Genomic DNA, 6,249 nt, shown 5'->3' on the forward strand with positions numbered 1-6,249 from the left:
TGTGATGTGTAGCAGTGGAAGTTCAGCTCATCACCCGACCGATGCGTTTAGTTAAGTGCTTTGCTGCGCAGAGCCGCTTCCCTTGGCAGAAGCCCCCGGTTGGGCTGTGTTTTCTGAGGAGCCTCAAGAACCAAGGGGCTGAAGCTGGCACAACCCACTTCTGGCCCTGTGGAGCCGCCTGCCTAAAAGATTTCCGCAGTAATTCACCATTATATAATTTTAATGCTTGTCCCCAGGCACCGGGGGATATGGCAGAAGATTAAAACAAATGAGCAAGATTTCCATACGGACAAATGCACTGGGTTTCTTTTTTTGAGCTAAAGAAACCGTTACCGTGACTGCTGCATTCATTTTCTTTTTATTGGTTTCTTTCCATTACTCTTAACTCCTGGCAGCAGCTTAGGAGAATCCCTCCCTGTCCTGGATGGTTTCTTCTTTCAGCCATCTGCAGTTGTTCTGTTCACCCTTTCGTCATCACTTAGCTCATTTAATCTTTTCTCATAAGCCAGTCCCTCCCGTTACCTAATCACGTTGCTGCTTTTCCCTGAAGTCCCTCTCGGTTGCTCATTTATTTCACAGTGACATGGTGGCCAGTAATCCTGCCATTGTTAACGTTTCCTGTTGTGGACTTTTGGGCTATTTTTGTTCGGAGTTGCTGATGTACTCTGAGGGTTGAGCTAAACTTCCCCAAGAAGGCAAGGTCACTGATACTGCAACAGAAAAGACAGTCCATGGATAATTACAGCCAGTGGGTTGGAGGCTTAGTGCACTTCTGCTGCGTGAGCTCTTGGTGGGAGAAGGCCCAAAATTCACATCTGAAATTAAACGCTCCTTTGCTACCTGCAAAAAAATGTGTACTTTATTTGGAAAGTTCCCCCATTGTTTTAAGGCCATCCAGGCAGTTGAAGCCTGAAGTCCTTTCAGTGTCTTTATTTTACTGAAAGCATCATTTCTACCACAATGAAACTGAATTCAACCACTTGTGTGACGGCAAGTTTTTGCTTGCTTTGATTTCAGATAGCCTCTTTGGTTTCCATTGACTCCGAAGGAATGTGGGACAGGCCACCTAAGAAATGCCATTGCTGCAGACTTTGTGTATTTGCCTTTTTTGTCAATTGGCCTATTCTATCATTCATATTTTACAAATTCCGGAAGTGTTATTGCTGCTACTGTGTGCTGCCTCGCAGCATTTACACTGCAAAAAAAACAATGCAGCACTGGTTTGCACCGAGTTAAACCCACAGCCGACCAGCCGGCTGCAGGGACAGCCAGCACCGTCAGTGCTCACCCCATGCAGCTACCCATGGGCTGACCCCTTCTCGTGATCCAGAGTCAAGATGCACAGCGCCAGCACAGCATCTGCCAGGATACTGCCCCACAGTTCCTATTCCCCCTCAAAATCCCCAAGCCTCTTGGATCCCAAGAGCAGCCCTGAAATTGGGGACAAGGGATGGGGACGCTCAGAGCTTGGCAGATCCCATCTCCCCTCAGCATCAGGAGAGAAACTGGGGCAAGAGAACAGAGGCCAGAGTGCAAGAGCTTTGACTATACTTGGAAACAGACCCACAATGAAAATGCTTTCCATCAGTCATCTCTTTCCAACAACTGTTGAAAACAGCATAATCTGCTAACACAGAATGCTAAATTGCTTTCAGACAAAGTACTGAAAAATTACTTGTGATTTAACTCGCGTCCAAGCTGCATGCTCTGACAGCTCAAGTGCTTCTCAGCTACTTGAAGTTTGTCAGTTTATCTTTTCCTCTACTTTGTTCTCCAGATTTACATTTTAACCCCTCTCCCTCCACAGCAGTGTTTTTGAAACACGATTTTGATTTTACACCACCATATGCTTAAACAACAGCAATGTCCTGGAAATGCAGACTTTTAAAATAGATCATGTGGATGCTATGGATTGAATCCAGGTAGGAGAAGCAAAGCTTCAGAGCAAGTTGAGCAGTATGCTACCATTTCTTAAGCCTGCAACATTTTTGTTTTTTATTTCACATATTAACAGTCACTTTAATCAGAAGGAAAACACAAAGGATTTTTAATCTCATGGACACTTTTGGTGTTCCTAAGTACAGTGGAGCTACATTCAGCACTGCTACAATTACAACGAAAGCAGTACAATTATAGCAGGGAAGAATTCAGCCTAACTAGTTCTCTGTGAAGTGCTGTATTGACAGCATGTACCTTGTATTGTTCAGAAAACAGAGAGCAGAAGACATGCCAAAAGAAATAGGACTAACTCCCATTTTCTGACCTTTGGCTGAACTGGAGCTCCTGGATTTGAAAGGCGCTTTACCTCTGTTAGGCTTCTGATCGTTAAGTTTTCTTCAGTGATCTATCTGCAAACTTCTTAAGTGGGGAGCCGTGCAGCTACGCTCAGTACACCTACTGCAGCTCTAAGCCACCAAGCCACGTGCTTCACAGGATGCCGCATGTTATCATCTAATTTTAGAGGTGATGCAGTGAGGGGGGTAGCTCACACAAGGCAGGAGGGATGGAGCTCAGCAATCAGAGCTCAGAAGCAGCACTTTATAACTACTAAACACTGCTATCCAAACAGTGGCTGGTTTTATTACTACCAGTGCATCGTTATTGGCATGACCGAATAAGCAAGCAGGAGCAAGGACGTCTTCTGGGGGAGGATTTTAGGACGAGGGGTAGCTGGGGCAGCCGTGACACCTTTGGCTGCCTGAGATCCTGCCCCCTCTGACACTCCCTGCTAAACTGCTCTAGGTGGTCTCACATACATACTGGCTTTTTTTCTTTTCCTCTATGGGCACCTTCTCTTACCCTCATTCATACATCAGATAGCTTAACTCAGGTGATCACTTCTCTCTTATACTTGGTTTCCTCAACAGCCTCCTATCCCTCACAGATCCCTCACAGAAGCCAAACCACAATGCTCACACTGCCAGCCTGCTTGTAACCAAATTAATGCATAGAATATATATTAGTACAAAACAGCTTGACTTAAAGGGGAGTGTCTGTTTGTCAGAACGGTGACATACCCTGACTGGTATCCTGGTTGTGATGCTGTATGGGACTGAATCACTGGCTCCATTGCACACTCCCCTGGTTTACATCATGGAAAGAGGTAACAGACTGGCAGTTATGGTATACTCTGCATCGTGCTTTGTGCTTGGATCTCTCAAAGAAGAACCCATTTTTTTCTTGTCATTAGACCTCAGCTTGGATTTTTTTTCCCCTATGTCCTCCCCCCGCCATGAAATTCCACTGCCAAACTACTCATCTTTTTGTCCAGTCTCTTTCAACAGTTATTTGCAGATCTTTTACTGCTAGCAAATCTGTGTCAATAAATCAAATTAAAAACAAACAGCGTGCGCTTAATGAAAATATCATCTTACGCATCTAACTGAGGGAGTGAACATTTGAGAAACAGGTCCCTAAACGTTTGTGGTATTTTAAAAGACACTTCAAAATAAACAAAAAGAAATGTTTATTGATCATGTGGAATTTTTAATTTCCTATTTTGCATGGGAACCTGAGTAATCAGACATATGGTATACTTATTAGCCAGGAAAGGGTCAGGATTAGAACAGACTCTCAGAATTAGAAAGTACTAAAATATAGCAGCAATCTTGGCTGCCTAAACTTCAAATAAACAATCCTTTGTGTTAATCGCTGGAACAGATCAACACTGAGAAAAAAAACACATGACTAAATGATTCCTTGAAATTTGGTGCCTGACAGGGGAGAAGGCTTGGTAGACTGGGGATGAGCTAGTCAATTTACCTGCAAAGGTGATTAGCTGATACAGACATAGCTAATAAAGAACAAAACATGAAGCGTTTTTTGGTGGTTTCTCTGTGAGCTCAGGAGCTCTAAGAGCCATGGGATTCTGCATGGGATGCAGAAGTGTCAGGTCAGATAAAAGCAATCACATCTTGGATTTATAATGCCACTGAGATACTAGGCACTAAAATTATGTTCTGGCACAGTGTGGAAGCACAGCTCTCAGGCTGTCCTGCTGCCAAAGGAGGCACAACAGAATGAAAACTTCGCCATCACGCTAGCTGGATGCCAGTGATTCTTCAAATCAGTAGTGTAGCAGCAGAAGACAGGTCCCAACGTTTTCCTGTGTCATTAGACGAGGCCCTCACACCGAATGAACAGATGCATGCTTTGCTGCCTACACATGACACAGGTCCAGGCCAACACTACTTCAACAGAGGAAGCCAGCATACATCCTGTCCTGGGCTTCGGGCTTGTTCATCACTGACAGTTGCTTACATGGAATGCATCTGACCCCACTCCAACTCTTAATGTTCAGACTTGCCCTTATTTCAGCGCACACGGTAAAGAGGTGTTATGCCCTCTGTTGTTTTTCAATTGCAGTTTTGAGCCTTGTACTTTACAACAAATCAATTTGAATCCAACTCCTAGGAAAAAAACAGAACTTAAGTTCACAATTTCAGCTCTGCCTATTTCACGCTTCTTCAGGAGAGAACCAACCCAAATGACAGAATACATCATTGCTTCAGGACTTCTTTGGTGAAAAAGCCCCAGTGGGCAGTCTCTGAAGAGGGTGACTGCACAGGAAAGTGAGCAGCATTAAGGAACTTGTAATGGCCTTCCGACATGAGTGGGCATCAATTACAGCAACCTGTGGACAACGCGAACAGTCAGTCCAACCATTCAGTTACCATACACAAGGCACGCAGCTTCTTTTTAATTTTCACTTTCTCCAGGTTGTTAAAGGTTGGCTCGCCACTGGAACTACACCTGATTCAGCTACTTCAGCAACTGCACGTTCAAGTCTGTCTTTACTTCTAGAAGTGCTTTTCAGCCCTCTGGGCTCTGGCTACGAGCCATTCACACAGTTGAAAGCGTGCAGTCCAAAGGCTTTATTCTTCCCTTCTCACAGCTGTTAGCGTTCCTGGTGGATGCAATTTGCAGAGCTGTCCAAACAGTCCAGGTTACACTGCCAGAAGTTTGTATCTGTATGAACACTATCACACTGAAGTATTTAGAGTTCAGGCTGTGTGTATGTGGGTACACACATGTATGCTTATTGAAACAAGCCTGCGTGCAGCTGAGATGAGAGAGAGGATTGCTTCTTATACCGCAAACATAAGGAGATGAATCCAAGCTAGCTGCTGATTGGGCTGTATACAGTAAGATGACTCTTTGCTCAGCAAAAGGCTACAGATGTGTTTGTACTGGAGACCTTTAATACCCAGCAGACTACGCAGTAGACAACTTCCCCTTTAGATTGGCTAGTAACAATTTAAGAAAAATGCACGGTTCAGTCTCTATGTCTGGCTTTAACTGCTGTATGGCATTTTTAGAGCACTGTATATGACAAACCTTCCAGGAATCCCAAACACAAATGGAAGCTCCACTGAATCATTTTAAGCAGTTGAAGAACACCATCAGCGAGGCCACACAACTGTGTGGAATGTGATGGATTTCCAGGAATAGGACTGTTTCCCGGAGATTGTGTAGAATACAAGCAGAACCAGGGAACAAAGGTAACGCCGATGGTCTCTGCACTACAAGGCTATTTTAGTTTGTGAAAAGAAGAATGAAGAAAGCATATTTTACCAGAGTAACAGGAAGCCTTTATGTCAAAAGCAAACCATGAAATAAACCAGTACAAAATGATCTCAGCATAAGATGTTAGCTGTCCGTGACTTCATCTTATGAAATCAAATCCATTTTTAGCTTGAACTCACTGTTAAGAGCTCTACATAAATGCTTCCATCCAGCAACAATAAAGGAGTAACTGGTGGTTGTTAGATATGAGGACAGAGACAATAATGCTATATAAACAGGTGAACTCTGCAGTTCTGAAAGGAAAGAAGAATAGTGCATCTGGGGGTGCAAAAGCAAGAGGAGACATGTCCATTCAGGTTCATGAAGAAATCTGTTCTGCTGCCTTGATTCATGCTGACTCGAAACTACTCTGAAGCGGCGGCGAAGCAGAGCACTGTCAAAGTACCACACAGCATGAGCAGAAGTGTGGCCTCTGGATATAACGAATACAAACCTCCCAGTTCAAGCCTTCTGCTCTCTTCCTTCAAGAAACCTCTGCTCCAACAAGCTGGAGGGAATCTTACTTTCAAATAAGGTCAGTCTCAGAGGTGCGCAAATCTAGTACGTTTTCAACCCCGGAAATATTTGCTTCTCAGCTTTATCAAGTGCAGCTCAGGTCCTGAAGCTGACTACTGGTGAGTAAAGATTGCAACTTCTAATAAGGAATCAAGTCTTAGTGATATG

The sequence above is a fragment of the Anas platyrhynchos genome, chromosome 8 (assembly GCF_047663525.1).
Source record: "Anas platyrhynchos isolate ZD024472 breed Pekin duck chromosome 8, IASCAAS_PekinDuck_T2T, whole genome shotgun sequence".
Taxonomy (NCBI): domain Eukaryota; kingdom Metazoa; phylum Chordata; class Aves; order Anseriformes; family Anatidae; genus Anas; species Anas platyrhynchos.